The sequence below is a fragment of the Lissotriton vulgaris genome, chromosome 4_1 (genome assembly GCF_964263255.1).
Source record: "Lissotriton vulgaris chromosome 4_1, aLisVul1.2, whole genome shotgun sequence".
Taxonomy (NCBI): Eukaryota; Metazoa; Chordata; class Amphibia; order Caudata; family Salamandridae; genus Lissotriton; species Lissotriton vulgaris.
The window spans coordinates 2,101,016,444-2,101,042,027 of NC_141691.1; positions in this window are offsets into that span (position 1 = coordinate 2,101,016,444).

Below are 25,584 nucleotides of genomic sequence, written 5' to 3' on the forward strand. Positions count from 1 at the left end.
TTTGATGATGAGAATATTGAAGACAAAAATGTGAATGTAGCAATCAATATAGATGCACCAATGTTGGGAAAATTGTGTATTAGAAGAGATAACACAATGTATGACAATTATTTTGTGGGTGCAAGTCAATGTGAAGATACATATAGAATTTTAGGGGGTTGGGGATTTAAAGGAGGTAATGATCCTGTTTTTCCTGGAATTTATTTCATTTGTGGGAATAGAGCTTATTATAGACTTCCTGACCATTGGTATGGGACATGTTATGTGGGTTTGGTCTTTCCTAAAATTTTCCATGTAGATAGAGGTACTAATGGAAAGCATGAAACAGGTAATGTTTTAAGTCGAAAAAGACGAGAAAGTGTGTTAGAAATAATAGGTGATGTATTTGGAGCACTGATACTAGCAGTGGGGATTATGTTCAATGCAAATAGAATTAGAAAATTGTCCACAGTAGTTGATCGATTATCAACTGACACAGCAGGAGGATTCCTGATGGTTAATACTGAAATGCTTGCTATGAGAACTATGGTTATGCAAAATCAACTTGCCCTTGATATAATTTTAGCAAAAGAGGGAGGAGTCTGTGGAATTTTGAAAGTACAACATTGCTATACTTATATTCCAGATAAAAGTCAGAATATTGAAAAGTATATTATAAATATTACAGATTTGCATAAAGAAATTGAACCACTGGAGGTTGAAGGTGTTCTTGAAAAGTTGGGTAAAAGTTTTTCTGCAATTAAGCATTGTTTTCAAGAAATAGGTAATTCAATTATAGGTGAAATAGTAATTCCGATAACAATCTTAGTGATAGTAATTTTTATGATAAGGGTATGCTGTATATACAAAGGTAAAAGAGATTTTAGAAAGTCAATAAAGAGAAGGAATGAAGAAAAACAGGCAAGACTGGGAGAAAAGAACGAGATAGAAATAGAAGAAATAAAAGAGAAGTTTTTCAAAGACTCGAAAGAGAAAGAAACAAAAGTCTAGATAATATTAACAAAAGGGTTTGAAACATGGTCTGATAAATTGTCCAAAATGTTGGGAGTTATTTGGTGATAGAATCAACAGATGATGGAATTGATGGAGCGAGGTGGCAAACACAAAATTTTGTGTACCCCTCTCGAAGTTAATGTCCCATAACGTAATATTTACTAATTGCATGTTTTGTGAAATAACTTTTTATTGTTATTTGTTACTTGTGTCTATGTCATTGATTATCCTCATGACCTCTTTTATCAATTTTATCCAATTAAATCCCCAAATGCTAATTTTGTGCCTGATTATTATTATTTTTTACTAATTTGTTGTTAATTGAACTCTGCCAGCATAGTTGCTTTTGCCTGGGTGTGTTATTGTTCCATAAATTGTGAAAATAACCAACCATAGAATAAGTTGCACACATTATTTTTTATTATTACACGTGAGAAATATTAATAATGCTTGCATGTTGCAATAATACTAGCTAATATGTAATGGTATTGTGTTGTGAATTAATGTGCTGTTTAGTTATAAACAAAACGCTATTTAAATGTGCTTTTTTTACACGTTTTGTGTGGAAAGAGGGTCGATTATGTAAGTATAAATGCTTATATGTGGCTTATTTGATAGGTAACAACTAATAGGGAAATATTAGAATGGTGGGAGGTAAACAGAAGGGTTTCATTACCATAATTAACATGAATTTGTGTTTGTTTCTATAATACTTCCAATATGTGGCCTGTGAGGCCTAGTCTGAAAATGGCTGCTTTGAGTCACTGCGAGCGAGTATTGGTCTGTGCATGTACATCTTCTGCCAGCGCGAGTGAGCTGACTTTGCTTGGATGGGAGGTTCAAGGACACCTTGCCCAGGAACCTAGGATGGGCGTCAAGCATGGACGATGTAATGCTCAAACCCTGGGAACATTTTCCTATGTTTCGAGTAAAAGAAGCGCCTAGGCCACAAACTATCCTAAAGAAAGCCCCTTTATTTTTCTCGCTGAATCATGGTGAAACTATATTGTAATGATGAGGAAGTGCTCATCTACCTTAAATTTGTCCAATCAGAACTCGAGTTGGTGATGTTAGTTACTTTTTAGATAGATTAAGCTAGAAAAATAGTGTATAAAACCCCCTGATTTTGCTTAGAAGGGGTCGTCTTTCCAATTTCTATCGGAGATGCTGCCCGTTTGGATGTAAGAATTCTAACGTTTTTCTTATTTTTTGCTTTGCAGGACTGTTAGGATAAGATGAGGGTGTTAGTCTGGGATGTTAGTAGAGATTGAATTGGAACTATCTGTTCTTTGCTAAACTTTAACTGAATTCTATAACAGGCGATTTTTCTGAGCTCGTAATAAAATTATCATTTTGAAATAAAGTTTAAGATTTACTGAATAAAGAATTAATAAATGCTTAATGTCGGACATTACTAAAAGATTGCTTTGAATAAAAATTAGAGAAATTAAGAATTAAAAGCTGGTCTTTGTGTTTTCCTACGCCTAATTTTCGTTCTAGCAGATCCATTGCTATTATGGTGGCGTGTCTGAATAAAGGTGTTTAAGATAAAACCATGGTAAAATGTTTTGAACTTTTAGTGTAAATAATAAATAGGTTTTAGACGCTCCACCAAATGTTACAGCATTTCTCCATTGCGATTCAGCAGAAGCTCTGAAGCCAAGTGTAAGTGAACAGAATAAATGCGCAGTGTTATGGGTCCCACTGGTGCATTATTTGTGTGTTTAAAGGTTTCAGGGAAATGGTGAGTAATGATTAGAAATCATTTTTGAAGCCACGCTGTAGCACTCTAAGGCGATAACCGACTGTGTCAGAGCCTGTCTTTGATTTGCAAAGCTTTCAAATGCTAAGAATGTCACAGGACTCACTTTGTTTTCTTTTGATATGATAAGAATGCTAAGAATGGCCACCTCTGGGCAGAGATGATTTCTCCTTCAGTTTGTGTTAAAGTTCACACCCTGAAGTCACGCACTCACACGAACAGTGTGCAGATGTTTGCTGCCTCCTGTGGCTGAATCCAGGGCCGTGTTTATTTTGGGAGCCTGCGGGCCGATGCTGTGACATTCTCAGCAGTTCTTGCATTGCAGCCTCCCTCAGTTCCCATGTAACTAAAGTGCCTGAGGTGTCATTGTGGTGTCACTGTCCTCTGAGGCGGTCACCGATCTGCCACAGCTGTCTTTGATGTGTCACGCTTTGTCACGCTAAGAATGCTAAGAATGGCCACCTCTGGACAGGGATGGTTCCTCTTTCAGTTTGTGTTAAAGGTCACACCCCGGTGTCACGCACACACATGAACAATGTTCAGATGTCTGGTGCCCCCTGTGGCTGAAGCCATGTATTGTTGGAGAAGTCTCTCAAAGGTGTAGGACTGTGCAAAGGTTGTGGCGAGGAAGGTTGGGCTTGGATTAATGACGATCACTAATAAGCAATCAGGACAATTCATAGTACCTGGGGGTTGTTTACATACTCGTTAGCAATGGGTGTCATAGTATTTCAATAGTCCTAATTGGAGTGCTGACGTACTTACCCATATGTTTAGCAGGCTACACTCTGTAGGGGTTTTTGTTAGCAAGGCGTTGTTTTTGTTTTCAGGCTATTCTGGAAATTTTTGAGGATCACCAAAGTGAAATTAGCATGTTATGGGAGCCAGTGCTTGGTGGGGTGATGGTGAGGGTATGTGAGAAATAGAAGTACAAGTAATATGCTGGATAAAGTACTCCCTGCCGTACATTATAAGGACATTACAAGTCAAGGAAGAGCTTCTTTATCAGGTCATGGAAGCTAGAGGTGACTTGCTGTATCCATAAAATGTAAAGGAGCAGATAATGTATTCCTTAACAGTACACAGTCCCACCATCCCCCTTTACAGAGACCACTTAAATCCCTAGATTATTTTATGTTCATGGAAGACAAGATGAAACACAGAATCGGTATTGCACAATAAAAAACACAAAAAGCAATTTGTGGTTTATGCCAAAAGATATTAGGATTGGCTCCATGTAAGACAGATTTTAAAAATACTGTGTTGAAACACGGATAAATACCATCTTTCCTGAAATGAGCTATAGCACAAGCAACCATAACAGAGATGCCATAACTATCTACTTTTTGCTAAACATATTTTATGAATAAGTTCCTGTTCCGCATTTCTAAGATCATCTAAAAGTCCTTGCATCATATCTTGATGTTGCTTCCTTTTAACCCATCCGTAACTAATTGTCTCTCCTCGCAGTCCGGCCTTCATTGCATCCCATATCATAGCTGTTGAGGCTACCACACGAGAAGACGCCACGCGATGGAGCCGGCCTGATACATCATTTTCAAATTGTTACTTCTGGGCTATCTGACCCCTACTATACAAAAACTAATGCAATTGGAGTGTCTTCTTATAAAATAAACGAACAAATTTGTTTTAACCTGGAGCGTGCCCTGGAGGAAATTAAAGTTAACAGATTAAAAATTGAGAGGAGTTCACTCCTACTGCCCTGAAGAAGTCCGTGGAGGACGAAACGCGTTGGCTACTGGATTGAAGAAATGAATAAAGACTTAAACTTCAAAAAAACACCTAAGGACTCTGCTACTTAATTCAATGAACAATTTTGAATTTGTGTTGAATACTCTTTAGTGTAACGGATTTTTGAAATATTCACGTGTGTGCTGGATCAATTGCTAAAAAACTGTTTGCTAGAACAAGTTTCTTGTTTTAGGGGATTTAGGGAAAGGAATCTCCGATCCGTGTCACCACGCAATTAACAAGGCATTACATAGGATAGGTGCAATTGTGCTGTAAACCCCATTTCCCATTTTTTCTTGTAGCTCAAAAGATATTAGGATTGGCTCCATGTAAGACAGATTTTAAAAATACTGTGTTGAAACACGGATAGATACCATCTTTCCTGAAATGAGCTATAGCACAAGCAACCATAACAGAGATGCCATAACTATCTACTTTTTGCTAAACATATTTTATGAATAAGTTCCTGTTCCGCATTTCTAAGATCATCTAAAAGTCCTTGCATCATATCTTGATGTTGCTTCCTTTTAACCCATCCGTAACTAATTGTCTCTCCTCGCAGTCCGGCCTTCATTGCATCCCATATCATAGCTGTTGAGGCTGATCCTCTATTAATTTCTAAAAATTGTAGACACCAAGCTTTCATGTTTTCAACAATTAAACTATCCAACAAGAGCTAAATATTAAATGTAAAGGGTCTGTGCACCCTCTTTTGAACACCTAAATTGACATCTAGTAACAGTGGACCATGATCTGCGTTTAACCTGGGCCATATCTGCATTTTTTCTCCCACCATATATTGTCTTGGTATAAAAAAATAATCAAGTCTTACTAGCTTATGACGCGGGTGCGAATAGAAAGTATATCCTGGATCAAAATAATTTAGGGTTACCCAAGTGTCAACTAATCCATGATCCAAGATAAGTCGCTGTAGCGCTTTAAAAGCCTTAGGTTTCTGACCTGAGTACTTTTTCATATTAGGATCCCACTCCTGCCCTTCCACATGTACATTGAAAACTCCTCATAAGATCAATGGAGTGTCCCACGCAGCTAACTCAACATTTAGTCCTGCTAATATTTCTGCTTCCGGGAGCAACAACGCTGCCGAGGCACGGCGCAACTTTACTTTTAAAACAGTGCCTGGACACTTTTAATCACTTGCCTCATTGCTCAGGGGCTGCGCTGAGGTCATCGCGCACCCCTCATCCTTTTGGGATTCTCTTCTCTGCCGCCGCCAGAGCGCCCCACGCTGAGCGTTCCCTCCCCCTCTGACGGGCAGGTCACGAGGGCGGGGACGGGCGTGGCGACCATCTTGGGCTGCTCCCTGGTTGGCGGGGCAGCTCCTCTGTCCCTCCCCCCCTGGCAATTTCTTCCTGACGGGCGCAGTCCCGCCTCAGCTCTATCGAACTGCCAGACCTCCCGAGGCTTCGCCGGGAGCAACAACGCTGCCGAGGCGCGGCGCAACTTTACTTTTAAAACAGTGCCTGGACACTTTGAATCACTTGCCTCATTGCTCAGGGGCTGCGCTGAGGTCATCGCGCACCCCTCATCCTTTTGGGATTCTCTTCTCTGCCGCCGCCAGAGCGCCCCACGCTGAGCGTTCCCTCCCCCTCTGACGGGCAGGTCACGAGGGCGGGGACGGGCGTGGCGACCATCTTGGGCTGCTCCCTGGTTGGCGGGGCAGCTCCTCTGTCCCTCCACCCCCTGCCACACCCTGCTACTCCCGGTCTCCTACTTATGGCACTATTATCCCGGCCGCGCAGCGGACGAGCGCAGCGGGCGCGACGAAGGCGCGCCGAAGTTGCGCCTAAGTTAAGCCCGTCTGCGCCCGTCCGCGACGGGCCGGGACCAGGGGCCACACCCCCTGCTTCCCTGCTGTCATACACGCCTGCTCAACTCCTCTCCTACACCATTGATGCGCCTCTCCCCCACACCCTCATGCAGCATCTTGTTGCTTTAGACATCTATGCTCCCCGCTCAGACCGTGCTGTGTCTCCTCACTCAATCCGTCCCCTCCCTACGCCAGACATCGATCCCCTCTCCATTGGACCCTCATCTCCCACTCACACTGCTTCTGCTTATCTTCTCAACACTCGTTCGGCAGGCAAACACCAACTTGACCTGTTTAATCTTCTTACTACAGACTCCCCTGATTTTCTGTTCCTAAAGGAAACATGGTTTTCGGAGGCTTCCCTCCCCGACATTCTTGCCATCCTTCCCCATTCCTATTATGTCCTTCGGGCTGACCGCCCCGCGGACAAGGTCGGGGGAGGTGTTGCCATGATTGTCCGATCCACTATTCAATTCCAGCTTCTCCCCCAAGCACCCATCGCTGGAGTGGACTTCCTGGTCGCTCGCTCCTCCAATCTGCCGGCACCTCTCACCGTTGTCCTTGTCTACCGCCCTCTCCTGAACATGCCTCTGTTCGTGGCTTCCCTGCAGGAACTTCTCGCCACGCTGGTGGTTAATAACTCCTCTGTCCTCTTGCTTGGGGACTTCAACTACTGGCCTGGCGATCCCAGGGAGGACTCAGCATCTAAGGACTTCACGGCCACTCTCCTCTGTCTCAACTTTAAGTCTCACGTCCTGGTTCCTACCCACAAATTCGGACACATCCTGGACCAAGTCTGGTCTTCCCAGGACATAGTCTCTCCCCCCAGTATCCTCCCATGTACTTGGTCTGATCATTCCCTCATCTCCTTCTCTATCACCACTGGCTCCCCTCACAAGCCCCTTCGCCCCAAGAATGTCTTCTCCCGTAGCTGGAATCGTGCTGACTTGGCCTCCCTCTCTCACTCCCTTGCTTCTTCTTCCCCAGACCTTACTGGTATTCCCCTTGACTCACAGGCCGCTGCAGTTGGTAACTGGCTCTCTTCTGCATGTGACTTAGTAGCCCCCCTCAAGCTAGTTAAATCCATCCGCCCTCACGAGGCTCACCGTTGGTTTAGCCCGGAGCTCAAGACTCTTAAACTGGAGCTTAGACGCTCAGAGCGCCTTTGACGCCGTAGCTACTGCCCTGATCACAAGGCCAAATACAAAATCCTTCTTAAGGAGTACAAGCAGGCCATTTTGGCCACTAAGACCAAGTACTTCTCTGAACAAGTGGCGCTCTCGGCCAACAAAGCTAAAGAAATTTTCTCTCTGGTAATCAACTTGGCCACCTCTGATCGTGCTTGCCCTCACTTCACTCCCTCCCAAGCCCTCTGCTCTTCTCTTAACAACTTCTTTATCGAGAAGATTGTAAAAATTAAATCTAACATCTTGGTCACTCCTTTTACTCCTCCTCACTCTGTTCCCTCTGCGCCCAAATCCTCCTTCTCCTCTTTTCCCCCCCTCCCTTTGGACTCTTTCCTAGCCCTGCTCACCAAAATCAAGTCTGGTTCCCCCACTGACTGTGCCCCTGCCCGTATTCTCAAAACCCTTTTTTCTTCCTGTCCTGATACCCCTCTCTCCCTTCTCAATGCCTCTCTCTCCACTGGATTGGTCCCTTCTTCATTTAAATCTGCTATTGTCTCTCCCATTCTTAAAAAGCCTGGTCTCGACTCTTCTCTTCCCTCTAACTTCAGACCTATTTCTCTTCTGCCTTATCTTGCTAAAATTCTTGAATCCTACGTTACTTCCTGTCTCTCTGGTTATGTTGAACGGAACCAGCTCCTGGCCTCTCACCAAGCTGGTTTCCGCTCGGGTCATTCGACCGAAACCGTGGTGTTAGCCGTCCTCGACGAGCTTAAGGCCAAGGCCGACGTCAACTGCCCCAAGCTTTGATCCTCCTCGACTTGTCCGCTGCGTTTGACACGGTCGATCATAACATTCTTTTGGACCGGGTCAGCGCAGCGGGCATACGAGGTTCTGCCTTCTCCTGGATCACCTCCTTCTTGACAGGGCGTACTCAAGCTGTCCACCTTCCCGGCTTTTCTGCTTCTCCCCTCCCGGTGCCCTGTGGGGTCCCCCAAGGTTCCTCTCTCTCTCCCCTTCTTTTCAATCTCTATATTCACCCTCTTATCTCTTCTCTTCTTGAGCTGGGGGTCTCGGTGTATAACTACGCTGACGACCTCCAGCTCGTCTTTGATCTTTCCTCTTCTTCTCATTCTCTATCCTTTTTTCACTCCACCATGGTCTTTATTTCTGGATGGATGAGCGCCAACCACCTCAAGCTCAACCCAGATAAGACCGAGCTTGTCCTGGTTGGCGGCTCTTCCAGTCCCTGGTCCCCTGCTTTCTGGCCTCCCATCCTTGGCCCCCCTCCCACCCCCGTTCCCTCTGTTAAAACTTTGGGCATCAAGGTCAGACAGGACCTGTCCATGCATGGCCAGGTCAGCGCCGTGGTGTCCTCCTGTTTTCTCTCCCTCCGAATGATCCGGAAAATCTCTCGTTTTTTTTCTCTTGACTCCCTTAAAATTATTATTTCTGCCCTTATCACTTCCCGCCTTGATTATGGCAATAGCTTGTTCGCTGGCATCCCTGCCTATGAAACCCGCCGCTTACAAGCTATCCAGAATCAGGCCGCCCGTCTTATTTTCCACTTGCCCAAAACCCATCACATCTCTCCCGTCCTCAAATCCCTTCACTGGCTGCCCATTTTGCAGAGATCTCTGTTTAAACTAGGGTGCCTTGTTTACCGGGCCCTTGATCACTCTGCACCGGCTTTCATCAATTCTTTGATTTCCCGTCACATCCCTGCCCGCACTCTCCGTTCATCATCTTCTGCCCTCCTCACTGTTCCCCGCTTTTACAAATCTCGCACTGGTGGAACCCGTTTTTCTGTTCTTGCTCCCCGGTTCTGGAACTCCCTTCCTCTTTCTATGCGTTCGATCCCAATTTTTTCTCATTTCCGTAAAGCGCTGAAAACTTTTCTGTTTGCCCTGGCCTACCCCCGCTAACTCCCCTGGCCCTGTCTGTTCGGTTCTTCAGAGCTCCCAGCGCCAGGAAGCCGTCTTGGCCATCGTGCGCTCTACAAATATTTCTCATTCATTCATTCATTCATTAACATTTGAGCCATACACTGTTCATATGACAACCTTCTTAACATCTATGGCCCATTCTGCAATAGCCCACCTCCCAGAATTATTAGCCTTAGTCTTCCCAATCACCCCCAGTCCATGTCTAACCATTGTAGCCACACCCCTATTCGTGTCAGTCTGATGGGATGCCACTACAAAACTATATCCCAATTCCTTCATCACCATACGTCAGCCCCAGGGTATATGTGTTTCCTGTATACATACAATATCAGGATTCATTAACTGCAAATCTGCTGAAACCCGTAATCTTCTACTATTGTTGTTCAGACCACAAACATTAAACGAACGGACCCTTAACCCAGAATCCCTCATTTTATCCACCCTGTCTTATACGGTATTCTAACAGTATATACATCATAACTTTAACCTCAATAGAGCTACTCACAGATGTCATATTTTTATCATCATGGATTGAATTTTTCTCCCCCATTCCCTCCCCACATTGCCCATGTCCCAGCCTGACCCCCCACTCAATACCACCCCTGTGCCCCAAAAAGCCCCTCCTTCCTCCTTCCTCTCCCCAAATGACTGACTACTTCTTTATCACAGGTGACTATTGTTGGCACAAGCTGTCTGTAATAAGGAAATTAGAGATGGCCTTTAATAGAGTTATTGCATGTTGTAGTATAATATTAAGAATAAACATACAGGCAACTGCACAGCACCAGCCTGGCCATATAACGAATGGGATGCTAATGGTGTTTACATCAAAACGAGTGGATAATCAAGGAAGGCTCATTATTAATGCAAAGCCCATAACCATAAATGGTGTCAAATGAGTAAAGAAGTGACAAAAAGGCACTAGTTACAACTGCTAACAAGAGTACCAGTTTGAATGCAAGGAAACACCTGAGCAAAACACCCAATGAACAAGCAAGGCAGTGGAAGAGCACTCAAGGCTGTCAAAAAGAGGGGAAACTGCACATTTTTTAAATACATCTACTTCTGGTGGGACAAAGAAAACCAAACCTTTGAGCAGGGGTTCACACCTATGGCCTCTCTCAAGCTCCTGAAGGCTCCAAAAGACAGACAAGCACCAGTCAGTAAAGCCCCAGTCAGGTCATGGGTCAGACCCTAAACAGTCTGGCAACCAGCAAATTTAAGGGTGAGATACACACATAAGTTGCTGTCCTAACAGCACAAGGGCAGATCTCCCTGCCTCATGCCACCCTTTTGCCCTCACCCTACCATGTGTTCCTAGGACTTTTCATAGAGTTTTACAGACCCTTACTCTTTCTAGTGTACATAGGTAACCCCAACCTAGAATTTTCCCAGACTACCTCCACTTTCTTTACTAGGAGTGAATGGCATTAGAGAGCAAAAAAGTGACAATGTGGTAAAAGGAGCCTTACCCTTCCACCGTTGTTTCAGCTACGATGGCATCGTGGCACTGATTTGGCATTTCTTACTTTATTCAGCATGATACCAGCTGTTTTTGTCTTCTGAACCTTGTAGAAAACACCTTTTATATGTATTCACAAGTTAACTATCCCTTGGATCTCCTCTGTCTCATCCTTTCCCTGTCTCCTATGTTCCATGTAATTGTAGTGTAGTTCCTTTTTTCCCAATAGGCCCTGCGCATTGGAATAACATAAACAGTAGTATCGACGTAGAAGTGCGGATCTTCCAGGCCTCTACTGACTATGCTAAACTTAATTGGGTGTCTTACCAACTAGCTCAGAGGTCACTGGAAACTTTCTTCTCTGAATAGGAAGTGATCAGCTTCCCTGGTACAGACAAGAAGGGATTCAGTTTTCCAACAACCGTGCAACATGACAACTTTGCTCCTCAGATAAGAGTCAATCTCTAGAGTTGTGTGAACAATAGACAGTTATTTTACTCAGTCAGTTATAGTGCAGATTACTTTCACAATATGTAGAGAATAGAGAGACGGGCGTTTTCAATAAAGGGTAACATTTATTGAACAGTCTTTCTTCTCGTACACAAGAAATGAATTGCCACAATTGCAAGACTTGTTATTATAAAAAGTACATACAGTAAGATGAGTATTGCGAAATAATACTGTAAACAGCATTGATATGGTTTCTTAGCCATATAATGGTTTAAAATGGATAAAACATATATATACATTCATATATACATTAGGCTAAAATACTCAACTGGTGCTTTTAACTACGCCTACCCCAGTGTACCTGACCTAAGCCTAATACTTGGGAGGGGAGTAAGTAATCAGCTTTAAGTTAAGTTGGTTTTGCTAAGGTTTGCTTCAAGAATTCTCTTCTAAGGGTTTAGTCAACACCATACCTCTGGAATAGAATGATGGAGGTCTGGTATCTCATTCAGGGAACTCGATATCCCAGTCACTCACAAGAGTGGCTTGGAAACGCCGGAGCTGGATTTCTTTGCAGGAGAAAAGACAGCATCTCTCTCTCAGCGCGTCGAGGAGGAGGAGGAGGAAGGGCAGCGTCCGCGGGCAGCTTGCATCTGCTGGGCTCTTGCAGGGGACGGCTGTTCAGCTCCTAAGTTCAATAATGCTCAAAAGTAGGAGGGGCACAGCTGATTAACACAGAGTTATAAGAACGTGGTGTTCTCCAATGTTTTTAGAGGATCGGGTGCTCCGAACAGGTAACGTGTCCGTCCTTAACACGTCTATCTAACAATGAATCATGTGTCACCATGTGACCATAGTGACATTCCTGAATGTCGGGCACTCCTTAGGTTCTCGTGGAAATGAGACTCCAAATATAGTTCAAAAGAGAATTTTAATCATTCATCTTCAATTAAAGTCATTCAAATTTTAATTCGGTAAATGCATCCAAAGAAAATTATCCCAATGCTCCAATGCATTTCGGGCAAAACAAGCCCTTCATCAGGGAGCCTCTGTAATTAAACCAGACATAGCAATCAGAACAACAATAAAACAAAGGTATGAGTGTCAGTGGTTAGTGAGTGCTGATCGAATTAATCAGACATGGAGTGGGTGAAATTAGTGAAAACCGAGTGACAGGAAGTGAAAACGAATGGAATAAACGGAGTGGGTGAAAGAACTAAAGTCAACGTGAATTAGACCAACGTGCCGGTTCATTCTAAAAGCGTGTAGTAGCGGGTTTAACTGTGAAAAGTTTAGATGTGCCCAAAAGGTAAACGCGGAAGAAAGTTTAAATGTGCCCAGCGGTAAACGCGGAAGAAAAATAATAAAAATACGAGTGAGTTTAAGTCCACGCGTGCAGCGTTTGACAGCGGTTAAAGATGTTAAAGACTGCGATTGTTAAAGTGGCTATAAAGTAAGGATTAGACAAAGAATCTTAGAGCTACAACGATTCAGTTACTCACTGTAGATCAAGTGGTCGCGAGCTTCAAACGCCGGTATCGGTATGGGACAGGGAGTGTAGTTAGTTTAGTAGGGATAGAAATCGAAGAAGGACTATCGTGGGGGTGAAAAAAGTAGTGGCCATCTTGGAAAGGATACCAAACTGGCGAGAATAAACCAAAGGATACAAAATAACAAAAAGGTTATCAAGAATAATCGCATTTGGGGAAGCAATGACAATTACTTTAAACAAAACATGAAAACTCCAGGCGATCATTAAGACCGGCTGGTTTCATTGTCTGCATACGATAAATCCAAGCCATTTCCCTCTGAAGTAAGTGCTTGTTATTGTCCATTCCTTCAATTTTACGCACTTGTTCCAGAATCAAAAACTTTAATTGGGAAACATTATGTCTGTTTTCGTTGAAATGTACAGCCACATTAGATTTAGTGTTCTGGAGTCTGATGTTGGATTTATGCTCGATAATACGAGTTTTGATCTTTCTTTCAGTCTTTCCTATGTAGCATTTTCCGCAAGGACATTTGATCATATATACGACGTTAGTTGAGTCGCATGTGGCATCTACAAACAGTTTAATGGCGTTGCCTCTCATTGGGTGGTTAACCGTAGTTCCTGTGATGATATTATTGCAGTTCCCACAGTTTTTACATGACCTTGTGCCTTTAGATGGTGCTTTCTCCTGGTGTTTGCTTGTCAAAATTTCTTTGAGGTTGGCACTACGGGTATAAGCGAAAAGAGGTGGTCTCCAAATTCAGTGAGACTTTTTGATTTCTGCCGATACACCGTAAAGGCCCTCTCAAAAATGGCGGCCACCTAGACGCTTCGGCAGCAACTGTCTGATGTGGGTGCCCCTCCATGCGGGACTGACGCCTTCCCCCTCACCCTCTCCACAACGCTGTGGGGGTCCGACGCCTTCTGCCCTACGAAGCGGTGTTTGAGCCAGATAATTGCTGAGCGCCACAGGCGGGCAGGAAGGCTCACGCTCACCTCAGCGCAGCAAGAAGAGCCTGCTGCACTGTTCAGGCCATTAACAGCTGTGCAGCAGGTAGTGCCAGCTGCATCGTTTAGGCCTTTTACAGCTGTGCAGCAAGTAGTGCCAGCTGCATCGTTTAGGCCTTTTACAGCTGTGCAGCTAGTAGTACTAGCCGCACCGTTTAGGCCTTTTACTGCTGTACAGCAAGTAGTGCCAGCTGCACCGTTTAGGCCACTTTATCCGTGGGGACAGTTCTGATCGAGTTAGGACTCTCGCTGCATTGGCAGCAGCCTTGACATTATGGACTCAGGGCATTTGAGTCCCCCTCTGAGATGGCCAGATGGCCAGAAAGACTGTGAGGATTGTACAAAGCCAGGCCCTTTTACATATATGTGGTGCTAGGAAATACTTTTCAAGTTGTATGATTTACGCACCCTGTTCTGAGTACCTCTAAAGGTGGCCTTATGATGACGAGGTTGTCGTGCATATTTTGTTTTTGCTTGTCAGATTGTGCTCCACCCTATGCTCTTTGCCCCTAATGTTAGCGATTCTCAGGAGATTAGGGTGCAATAGTAGTCTGTTGAGATTATGGACGTACAATGCAGTTGGTGCCGAATGTGCTTCTGCTACAGGCTGATGCTAGGTACAGTGATCACCAGTGGTCACTGGGTGTTCCTTTGTGATCTGTTTTACTTTGACTAATTGTGCTTTGTGATGGTTTTGACAGTGGTCCAGTTGGTCCTATCATATGTAAACAATTCCCCTGTAAATATTATCTAGTGCCAGGTGGTATCATGTATACCTAGATGAAGGGCCCAACAAATACCTACCTCACTTCACGGACGGCACATTAGTTCAGATTTCCCCAACCGACGTCTGGAATGGGTGCCCCCTTTTTGTCCTTATACTGTCTTCACCACTGCTTTCCTGGTAACACCCTTCTCATATTCCCCGCACTTCTCCTCCTCATTTTCCCAACATGGCCACTACTCGAGCTAAGGCTGGATTTAATTGCTACAAAATCATTTATCCTCCCGGCCAGACTAAAGCTTGAGTAAAATGATTGAAGCATAATACTATTGAACGTTTCCCTGATTCCCTTTTTGTTGATCAATTTTACAATGGTCATTTTGGGAGGCTCATAAACGATTTCATTTTCTTCACTCACGACACCCCCTCTTGGTCCACCAGCTTATATAATTCCCTTAACGTCACCTCCTCTATCCCTCATTGGACCCAACTAAAAATGTTCCCCTCTGCGTATTTCAACGGCTCCCTCACCATCTCAATCTATAACAACGGGACTTTCAAGATACAAGGTAAAGACACTTGTCTCTCTCTCTTTGACCACCTCTTCCCCTCCCTACTCCCTTCCTCTGCGACCGGGTTTTCCCCTGACTCTCCATCTAGCTCTACCCATTACTCTCTTTTTCCTCCCCTGACCCCACTACACTCCAATAGGCTGCGGCCTCGGGAGGCACAGATCGGCCCTCTTCCCTCCCCCTCCCCTGTGCCCTCCTCTCCCTTTCCTCCCACTACACAGTATGACCCCCCTTCCTCACTTCAGCCTTACCACTAGCTAATGCGCTCCACATCCAACCTGCACCGTCCCGGTACTCCAATCTCATCTCCTCCCCGCTATTCCTACCTGCAACTCCATTTTTTAGTCCACCTCTCCTCCAACCTTCTCCCCAGTTACCCTTCCTTATGCTCCCCTCATTCCTCCCTCTCCCCCTCTTCTCTACCTCCTCCTCCCCTCGCTTCTTACCCCGATTTCTCCATAATCCCATTGCATCTCTCACCTTCCCCCACTCCTCCAGCAATGCTGTGCTACCCCCTTTCCCCCCTTAGTAACCCTTTCCATTTACCTCCATCGTGCCCAGCAGAACCATTTCCTTTATTCAACTTCCCCTTCCCCCAACCCCCCCTCACTCTGCCAGATGCCCGTTCCCTCACAGCCACCTTTCCTAGCCAACCTCTCAAACCACCTCCCCTCTTTTCCTACCAAACCTCCTACATTCCTTTGACACCACACAGTCCTCCCCTCTCTTTCTACCCCACTGCCTTGATCCACACCCATCTCCCCCTAAATATGTCCTTAATTCCTTTCCTTCATGCAACGCTAACAAAGACAACTCTCCCTTCACCTCTGATACACCAACTCCCGCTCTTAACCTCCACCTTTCCCCACCTATGAACTCTATACCCTAACTCTCCTCCTGTCCCCCCACCTCTCCCTGCCTTCCACCATCAATTTCACCCCCTCCTGTTGCCATCGAGACACCCAACCTTCCGTGCTCTGCCCTACTCTCTCTTGAAAATAAGCTAGGCTCTCTTATCACCACCATCTCCCAGCTTGTAGCTACCATTTCACTTTTAAGCTCCAAGATTTCCACTTTCCCGTTCACCTCAACTCTTTTGGAAAACTCTCACCTCCCACGAGATGCACCTCGCCCCACCATAGCCAAGCATAACCTGTTGTCTGCAACCTTCGTTAACTCACACAAGCCCTTGAACGCCACCCTTCTTCAACGTGCATCTCCGAGTAACCCAACTATCTACACTATTCCGACCATCTCTTCTGTCAGAACCAAGCATCCACCTAAACCCTCCCGTGCACCCCAATATACATATAATATTCCTATCACCCTTCTTAGCCCAAGTGCTCCCATCACCAAAACAGATTTGACAGAGCTGCGCTGTCTGCTCCACAACTGCAGATCTGCAATAAAAAACAAACTCGAAATATCTGATACCATCACCCTTCACAATATTGACAGGCTCTTCCTAACAGAGACCTGGTTCAATGATACCTCTCACTCTATGTTTGATCTCCTATTACCCACAGGCTATTCTATTTTTAGGAATGACAGAACTGTCAAAGTTGGGGGAGGTGTTGCAGTCATCTTTAGAAACTCTTTTCAACTTAAGGCTTTTTCTATCAGCTCCTTCCGCAATTTTGAATGCCTATCTCTTGAGCTTCAACTACACCACCGCTCACCCCTCAGATTCCATGTCATTTACCGCCCACCTGGCAGCGGCCCTTTGTTTATGGAGGAGCTCACTGACTTCATCAGCGACCAATACTCGCAAAGTGACAATCAGACCTTCGTGGGTGACTTCAATCTCCACTGGGGCTCTCCACAAGACTTTTCCGCGAATTTGCTGGCCAACTTCCTCTCTACAAACGATCTTATCCAACACTGCACAGAATCAACACAGTCTAAGGCAGAGGTCTTCAATCTGTGGGGCGCGACCCCCAGGGGGGTTGTGGAGTCCTTGGAGGGGGGTCGCAGATTCTGTCAGGGGCATGCAATTCCTGGCGTTGGGCTGATCGGTGGCGTGGCGGAGGCCTAATTCACACCGAGGTGTGAAAAACATCAAAGGCTCACTAACAAGTAGAAGGTCTTTTAAAGACATGTCAAGTACTCGGGTGTGGCTGTGTGTGTGTGTCCCTGAAACGGTTTCAGCCACTGTAGTGTAGCCCTTTGAGTATAATGGATGTTGCGCGCCTGGAGCTGTGGGTCCCTGACACGTCCCCCCTCCCGCCTCCAGCAGGGAGGCACAGAGATGCCCTTCCAGGGAAAGAAGGAAGAGAAGCTGAGATACTGACACCCCTCCTCCCCCCCATGAGAGAGGCACAGAAAAGGTGGGTGGATGAATGATGGGTGGATGGACGGATATAAGGATGAAGGATGGATGGATATGTGAAACGGTGGGCGGATGAATAATGGGTGGATGGATGGATGAAAGGGTGGATGGATGGAAGGATGAAAGGGTGGATGGATGGAAGGATGGAAGGGTAGATGAATGAAGGATTTATGGATGGATAAAAGGTTGCATGGATGAATGATGGATGGATGGATGTGTAAAAAGATGAGTGGATGAATGATGGGTGAATGGATGGATGAAAGGGTGGATGGATGAAGGATGGATGTATGGATGGAAGGATGAAAGGGTGAATGGGTGAAGGATAAAGGGATAAAGGATAGATTTATGGATGTAAGGATGAAAGGGTGTATTGATGAAGGATGGATGAATGGATGAAAGTGTAGATGGATGGAAGGATGAAAGGGTGGACGGATGAAGGATGGATGGATGAAAGGGTGGATGTATGGATAAAAGGTTGTATGGATGAATGATGCATGGATGGATGTGTGAAAAGGTGGGGGGATGAATGATGGGTGGATGGATGAAAGGGTGGACGGCTAAAGGATGGATGGATGGAAGAATGAAAGGGTGGATGAAGGATGGATGTATGGATGGATGAAAGGTTGCATGGATGCATGATGCATGGATGGATGTGTGAAAAGGTGGGGGATGAATGATGGGTGGATGGATGAAAGGGTGGGTGGATGGATGGATGAAAGGGTGGATGGATGGATGAAAGGGTGGACGGATGGATGGATGAAAGGGTGGATGGATGAAGGATAGATGTATGGATGGGAGGATGAAAGGGTGGATGGATGTATGGATGGATAAAAGGTTGCATGGATGAATGATGGATGTGTGAAAAGGTGGGTGGATGAATGATGGATGGATGGATGGATGGATGGATGGATGGAAGGATGGATGGGTAAAGGATGGATGTATGGATGGAAGGATGCAAGGGTGGATCGATGAAGGATGGATGTATGGATGGAAGGATGAAAGGGTGGATGGGTGAAGGATAGATGGATGAGGGATAGATGTATGGATGTAAGGATGAAAGGGTGGATGAATGAAGGATGGATGATGGATGAAAGGGTGGATGGATGGATGAAAGGGTGGATGAATGGATGAAAAGGTGGATGGATGGAAGGATGAAAAGGTGGACGGATTAAGGATGGATGGATGGATGGAAGAAAGAGTGGATGGATGTATGAATGGATAAAAGGTTGCATGGGTGAATGATGCATGGATGGATGTGTGAAAAGGTGGGGGGTGAATGATGGGTGGATGGCTGGATGAAAGGGTGGGTGGATGCCTGTATGGATGAAAGGGTGGATGGAGGAAGGATGGATGTATGGATGGAAAGATGAAAGGGTGGATGTATGTATGTTTGGATAACAGGTTGCATGGATGAATGATGGAGGGATGTGTGAAAAGGTGGGTTGAGAATTATGGGTGGATGGATGGAAGGGTGGATGGGTAAAGGATAGATGTATGGATGGAAGGATGAAAGGGTGGATGGATGAAGGATAGATGTATGGATGTAAGGATGAAAGGGTGGATGAATGGATGAAAGGGCGGATGGATGGAAGGATGAAAGGGTGGATGGATGAAGGATGGATGGATGAAAGGGTGGATGGATGTATGGATGGATAAAAGGTTGCATGGATGAATGATGGATGGATGTGTGAAAAGGTGGGTGGATGAATGATGGGTGGATGGATGGAATGGTGGATGGGTAAAGGATGGATGTATGGATGGAAGGATGAAAGGGTGGATGGTTGAAGGATGGAGGTAGGGATGGAAGGATGAAAGGATAGATGGATGTATGAAAGTGTGGGTGGATGAATGATGGATGGATATGATGAGGTCTAACAGGCGCATTTATGGTTGTCAAAAGTTGATGATGAGGAGTACCAGTTTCTAGAAACTTTTGTCAGAAGGGGGTTCTTAGGCCCAAAAAGGTTTTACAAGGGGTCTCAGCATCAAAAAGTTTGAAGACCTCTGGTCTAAGGGCTCAATCCTAGACCTTGTTATATCTAAAGCATGCTTTCTATCGCTTCCCCTATTCATGTAGACTGGTCTGACAACCTCCTCATCAAATTCTCTCTTCACCTAGCACACTCTATAACTCTTGGCCAACCTAAGAGGGCTACCTCCTGGTTCAGTGACACTAAAAATATTGACACCGTTTCCCTCTGTGAATCAGCTTTGCTGTCACTTCCAAAGCTAGACCCGAACGTAGATGCTGACGAACTCACCTCCCAATGCCTCTTAGTCCTTGCAGTCGAAATCAATAACCTCGCTCCTATCCAAAGCAAAAAGAAAAGGCCCATTCCCTCAGCACCTTGGTTCAACAAATCCCTCTATAAAGAAAAGAAGCACCTAAGACTCCTGGAGAAACAATGGACGCAAGCGTCCTCCACCAATAATTTGGACACGCTTCGTTCAGCCAGATCCAAGTACCACAAGCAGATCTTCCTTGGGAAAGCATCACACTTCAGAACCCTCCTTGACTCGTCCAAAAATAGACCCAAAAAACTATTTGATGTCATCAAGAATACTAACTGTTCTCCCCCAACCTTTAAGTTGGAGGATTCTACAAAGAAAGCAGCAGATTTCGCTGTATTCTTTGACGAAAAAGTGAAATCACTTGTTGATCAGGTCGCTCATCCTACCCCTCCAGAGGAGCGCAAATCACTAGCCATTTGGCAGAACTTCGACCCCATCTCTGAAGATGTCCTCCTCAAGTGCATCCTCGAAACAAAGCCCTCCAACCATTATCTGGACCCCATCCTTATGCCATTGCCATTGACTTCTATACCCATTCTCTTCCCTATTGGACCACTCTGGTCAACCTCTCCCTCTGTCAAGGCTCCCTTCCTGTTCCCTTCAAAACGGGACAGGTAACCCATCTGCTTAAAAAAACCACTGCTGATGCGAATGACCTCAGCCACTGCCACCCCATCACTAACCTACCCTTTCTTGCGAAGATCACAGAAAGATGTGTAGCGAAACAACTCTCCCGTCATATCCAGGACAATGATCTTCTTGACAATTTTCAGTCTGGCTTTATGCAAATCATTCAGATGCTCCGTCCATCACCACCCCCTTGTGTACCGCTTCATCCAAAACTGCAGCACTGAAACAGTTCTGCTGCAAGTAATTGATGACGCGCTGCGGATACTCGATTCGGGAGGGTCTTGTCTCCTAATTCTCCTTGACCTTTCTGCAGCCTTTGACACTGCCAATCACAGCACCCTCCTCAACACTCTTCAACAGAGAATAGGCTTGGAGGGCACTGTGCTTAAATGGTTTTGTTCCTTCCTCTCTGATAGATCCCAAATGATCAAAATAGCGGAAGTCTTTCATCTCCTTTGGCGGTAGGTCAAGGTGTTCCTCAAGGCTCCACACTTGCACGTACATTGTTTAATCTGTATTTAGAACCACTGGGAAATCTCCTAAGTAAATCCGGGGTCCACTATCATCTCTACGCAGACACTCAAATCTACCTCAAGGTTGCCTACACTCACGATCTCTCCGTCCTAAGCTCTACTGTGGACTCCATTCAAAACTGGATGTCAACACATCAACTGATTCTGAATCCCTCCAAAACTGAATTCCTCCTCCTCTTCTCCTCACTTTCTCCTCCCCCGGTTCAATCATGGATGGACCAGGTTGGAGAACCGTAGCCTTAAGGCTTTGCGGCGCAGGGTACACCTGAAATCCCCTGGATTCACCTGCCTTGTCAGAAACAGAGACTCGGACTCTTCGTCTGGCGTAGTAGATAGTATTGATTAGCTGCAGCTAGTACAGTAGTCTTAGAAGTCGTTGGTGAAACGAGGATCAAAAGAGACTGCCACTTAACTCTGTGGTACACAGGTTTATATATGGTACAATACAATGCAAAATGCAATCACACAAGAGCATGAGACATAGGCAAACGTTATAAACAATGCTTTAAGTCTAGAGCAACTCAAGTTTCCTGGTTATGTTTGTCACTCGACCCCTTGAGTAAATTAGAAGTGAATCCACACAATTCGATTTACAAGTAGAGAAAACACAGCTGCATGTTGTAGAAGGACAGTCGTGAAACAGGAGAATGCATGAGACATGTAGCGAAGGACAGCAGATAAGATAACTTGGAGGAAAGAATGGTGTGAACCAACAAATAGTCCACATGGGGATTAATCAGCTCAGACAGGAATTAGTGTACTCGGCCAGACCCTGACACTTGTTAGTAAACATAGGCAAAGAAGCCACCTGACACGTAAATGCAGAAACGACAAAAACATCGCGTTCGCCGTGCTGCCTGAGTGAGGGCAACATAAAATGGCAGCGACTACAAAATGGAGGCTGAGCACGAACAAATTCGTAATTTATAGAGCCTCAGACCCTCCTTTTGCCATTACTCAGGCAAAAACAAAACTAAACTCATACTAATCTGAGTCGGAATCAGCATTGATGTTCATAAAATCCTCAAGCTGCTGCTGCACCATCATCCTAATATTCTCTGTCCTCTGAGTTGCAGGACGTGGAACGCATAAAGTAGCCAGCAGGCCACACACTGCTGGACCACATTGAACACACAGACAACAAGCCAATATGATGGCAAAATTGCTCCAAGGAACGTTAAAATCTTCCATCCCCAAGTTGACTATATTCCCCCAAACCATCCCATAAACGACCAATCCCCTTCGTCTTGATGAATTGACTCGGAGATGGTATGCAATTTGGAAATGGCTTGGTATATTGCCGGAGCATCGTCTGGAATATAAATGCAGCAGCTAGACCCGATCAATCTACGGAAGCCTCCTCGGTCTGCTAAGATCACATCTAGCGCAATTCGATTTTGCAAAGTCATAAGACGGTCAGCCTGAAGCTCTGCTGTAATGTTACCTATCGCACCTGCAGAAACAATATTAATAGTGGTCTCAACCACACGAACCAATTGCCTGATGTTTCTGCTGTTGACCATCGGGCCCCAGAAGGGAAGGAATCCTTTAAGGAAATCTCCTCCCTCTTGTTCTGCCGTGTCCTTGACATCAAATATACCTCGGCTATATCTAACTCTGTGGTGGTCTGACGGAGCTGTATATGTAGGGGGAAGAAGGAAAGCTATATAACAGGTTCCAGAAAAGTTGGAAGGGAGCCATGTGTAAGCTCTATCTTCACAAACAAAATATGTTCCTTGAGACAGAACCAACGGAGGGAAATCAGGGGACAAGAAAATGTAGTTGTGCAAACAACTCTGCTTGATGTCAGTTTTCTTACTGTTGACTTGGAGACAAAAATTACCTTGATGGGGTACAGTCCATACAGGAGAAGACTCACCCTTTCTAGTCTTGTCACCAAGGCTAGAAACATAGTGGGTAACATTCCATCCATCATAAGCTCTCTTCTAATCCAACGGAATCTTACTCTTCTCTACAATCTTAGCCATCACCACTATACCTTTTATCAAAGAGCTGTGGCTGAAATCCAATCCATTCCCAGAAGTCTTTACAGGGCTTCTAAGTCTGTTGTGGTATACGGCCGAAAGCATAGTCAGGTAAGCCCAAGCGGAACCTTCATATGAGAAGGGAAGAACCAAATATGGCATCCCCTTTCGCGTATTGTGTGGCATAAGACCGCACACCCAACAGTCAGTCATATTAATAGCCAACTGGTGTTGGTGCAACAACTGGATAAACGTATTATTCATATATTCAGCTCTCCTTATCTGTTCAAGAGGGGGTAGAGCATGCATTTTATGTGAAAAGACAGATAGACGAGAGGGCAAAGAAGTTGTAGAGTTAGCAACATTTCTTGGGTGTAGAACATGTACAATCCAACCTATGCAGGCTAATAAATAACACAAAAACATAAACATACACAAAGTTACGCCAAATCGACTACGCAATAATTTACAATATTTCAATCTCTTTTCCTTCTTCCTATTTTCCCTACCTATGGTTGTTGTACCATCCATCTTTATCAAAAAAAAAATGTCGCTCACGGCAATCTTCCTCAATCACTCAGCTACGTACTTCTGTATATCCTGAGGCACTAGCTACTTACTAAAAGAACAAAAACCAGGTTACAGTGTGAGTCTCCTACCGTGACCCTGCGATGGAGACAGATGGCACATCTAATACTAAATATTATACAAAAAAGAGATCTCTGAGCAATAAGAAAAAGGTGTTCAAAAAGTGTTCAGTTCCTCTGGCCAGCTCTCGGCCACAGGTTGTAGCGCGTTTTGTTCGGCACTGTCTGGTCCTTAAACAGAGTTTTTGGATTCGTAGTGTCTATTCGAAGATGCGCAGGCAGAGCGGCTTGAAGAATATCGTCATCTGCTTTCTCAGACTGAGTTCCATAAATTTGAGCATCACTGAAAGGCCCAAAACAAGGAACCGCTGCAGTGTCCGATTCCCTTACACCACTACGAATCCACTGGTCGAAGGGTAATGGCAATGGCACCTTCTTACAGTGCACGCCATGCACCCAGTTTCGCTTGCCGACCACCTTCACAGCTGTGCGGGTGACAAGCAAAACTTGCATAGGCGTAGACCAACGAGGCTCCAGGTTCTTGGTCCGTTGAAAATTTTTGACGCAGACCCAGTCACCGGGCAAAATAGTGTGACCTGGGTCTGTGGAGGCCTCTGGCAAAGCCCTTTGTACCTGTTGACGAATATTACTTAATTTAGTAGTCAAGTCATGCAAATAATCAATTAACAGAGGATATGGTATGTCAGAGTATTTCTTAGGATGAGGGACACCCCGAATATTAGCTGGGCTTCCGAATACCACTTCATATTGGCTAAGTCCCATACGAGAGTGCACAGTAGTTCTGGTTGACAAAAGAGCTAGGGGCAAGGCATCTGGCCAAGCAAGACCGGTACTGGCTTGAATCTTAGCCAGTAATTTATCCTGAGGCAGAAGCCGGGAGTAGGTTTTGCACAATATTTTAACTATTTGAGTGTCACTAAATTACCTGTTTAAATCCTTCCTGCACCCATTTCCTTTACCCTGTTCAGGGCTCACACGCTTTGGAGCAAAACCGCACAGCGGATTTAAGCGCTATTTGCAGTACAAAACCCAGTGGCGCCATTCCCGCCGCAGACACAGGCCACGCCCCTTTTTCGAGAGGCCACGCCCCCCGTCGGCCATCACTACTAAAGGCCGCTGATTACAAGCGCCATACAGACAGTAATTTCTCCTGAGGCGGAAGCCGGGAGTAGGTTTTGCACGATATTTTAACTATTTGAGTGTCACTAAATTACCTGTTTAAATCCTTCCTGCACCCATCTCCTTTACCCTGTTCAGGTCTCACACGCTTTGGAGCAAAACTGCACAGTGGATTTAAGCGCTGTTTGCAGTACAAAACCCAGTGCCGCCATTCCCGCCAAGGACACAGGCCACGCCCCTTTTTGAGAGGCCACGCCCCCCGCCGGGATCTCCCTCCCTGTACAAAAATGTGTATCTTCCGGTCGCGCAGCGGGCGCACCGTTTGCGCGCCGAAGGCGCGCCTAAGGCAAGCCCGTCTGCGCCCGTCCGCGCCCAACTGGGCCCCGGGGCGAGGCATGCTGCCCGGTTTTGCCCTTACTCTTGCTCTGCCCTTTTATCCTACGACAGCGGACATGGTCACATATCAAGAGTTAGCCACAATAAAGTTAACAATTTAGGGATCTTGGTGGACTACCCTGGTGAATTGCTTTCCACACCGTACAATACCCGTCTCACTCGGCCCAAGCCTACTCCCCAACCTCACTCCCTGACATTCTTCTACTTAAATACCCGCTCTCTTGTCAAACATCAACTGGATATCTTTCTTTTTTTGATCACAGAGCACCCTGATGTCCTTTTATTAACGGAGACCTGGCTGACTCCAGACTCTGCCCCAGATATTTTAGCTGCACTTCCCCCAAACTAATACATCATTCATGCAGATCATGCCGATGGCAGGTCTGGTGGGGGGGTGGCAGCAATCATCCACTCTTCTTTAAAAACAACCACCCTTACCTCCATTAACATACCAGACATTGACAATCTTGTCTTAAAGTTCGAAACCCCTAACACTACTATGTTGTGCGTACTTCTGTATAGACCTCCTAAATCAATGCCATCCTTCGCTTTTTTGTTTAGCGAACAAACCGCCAA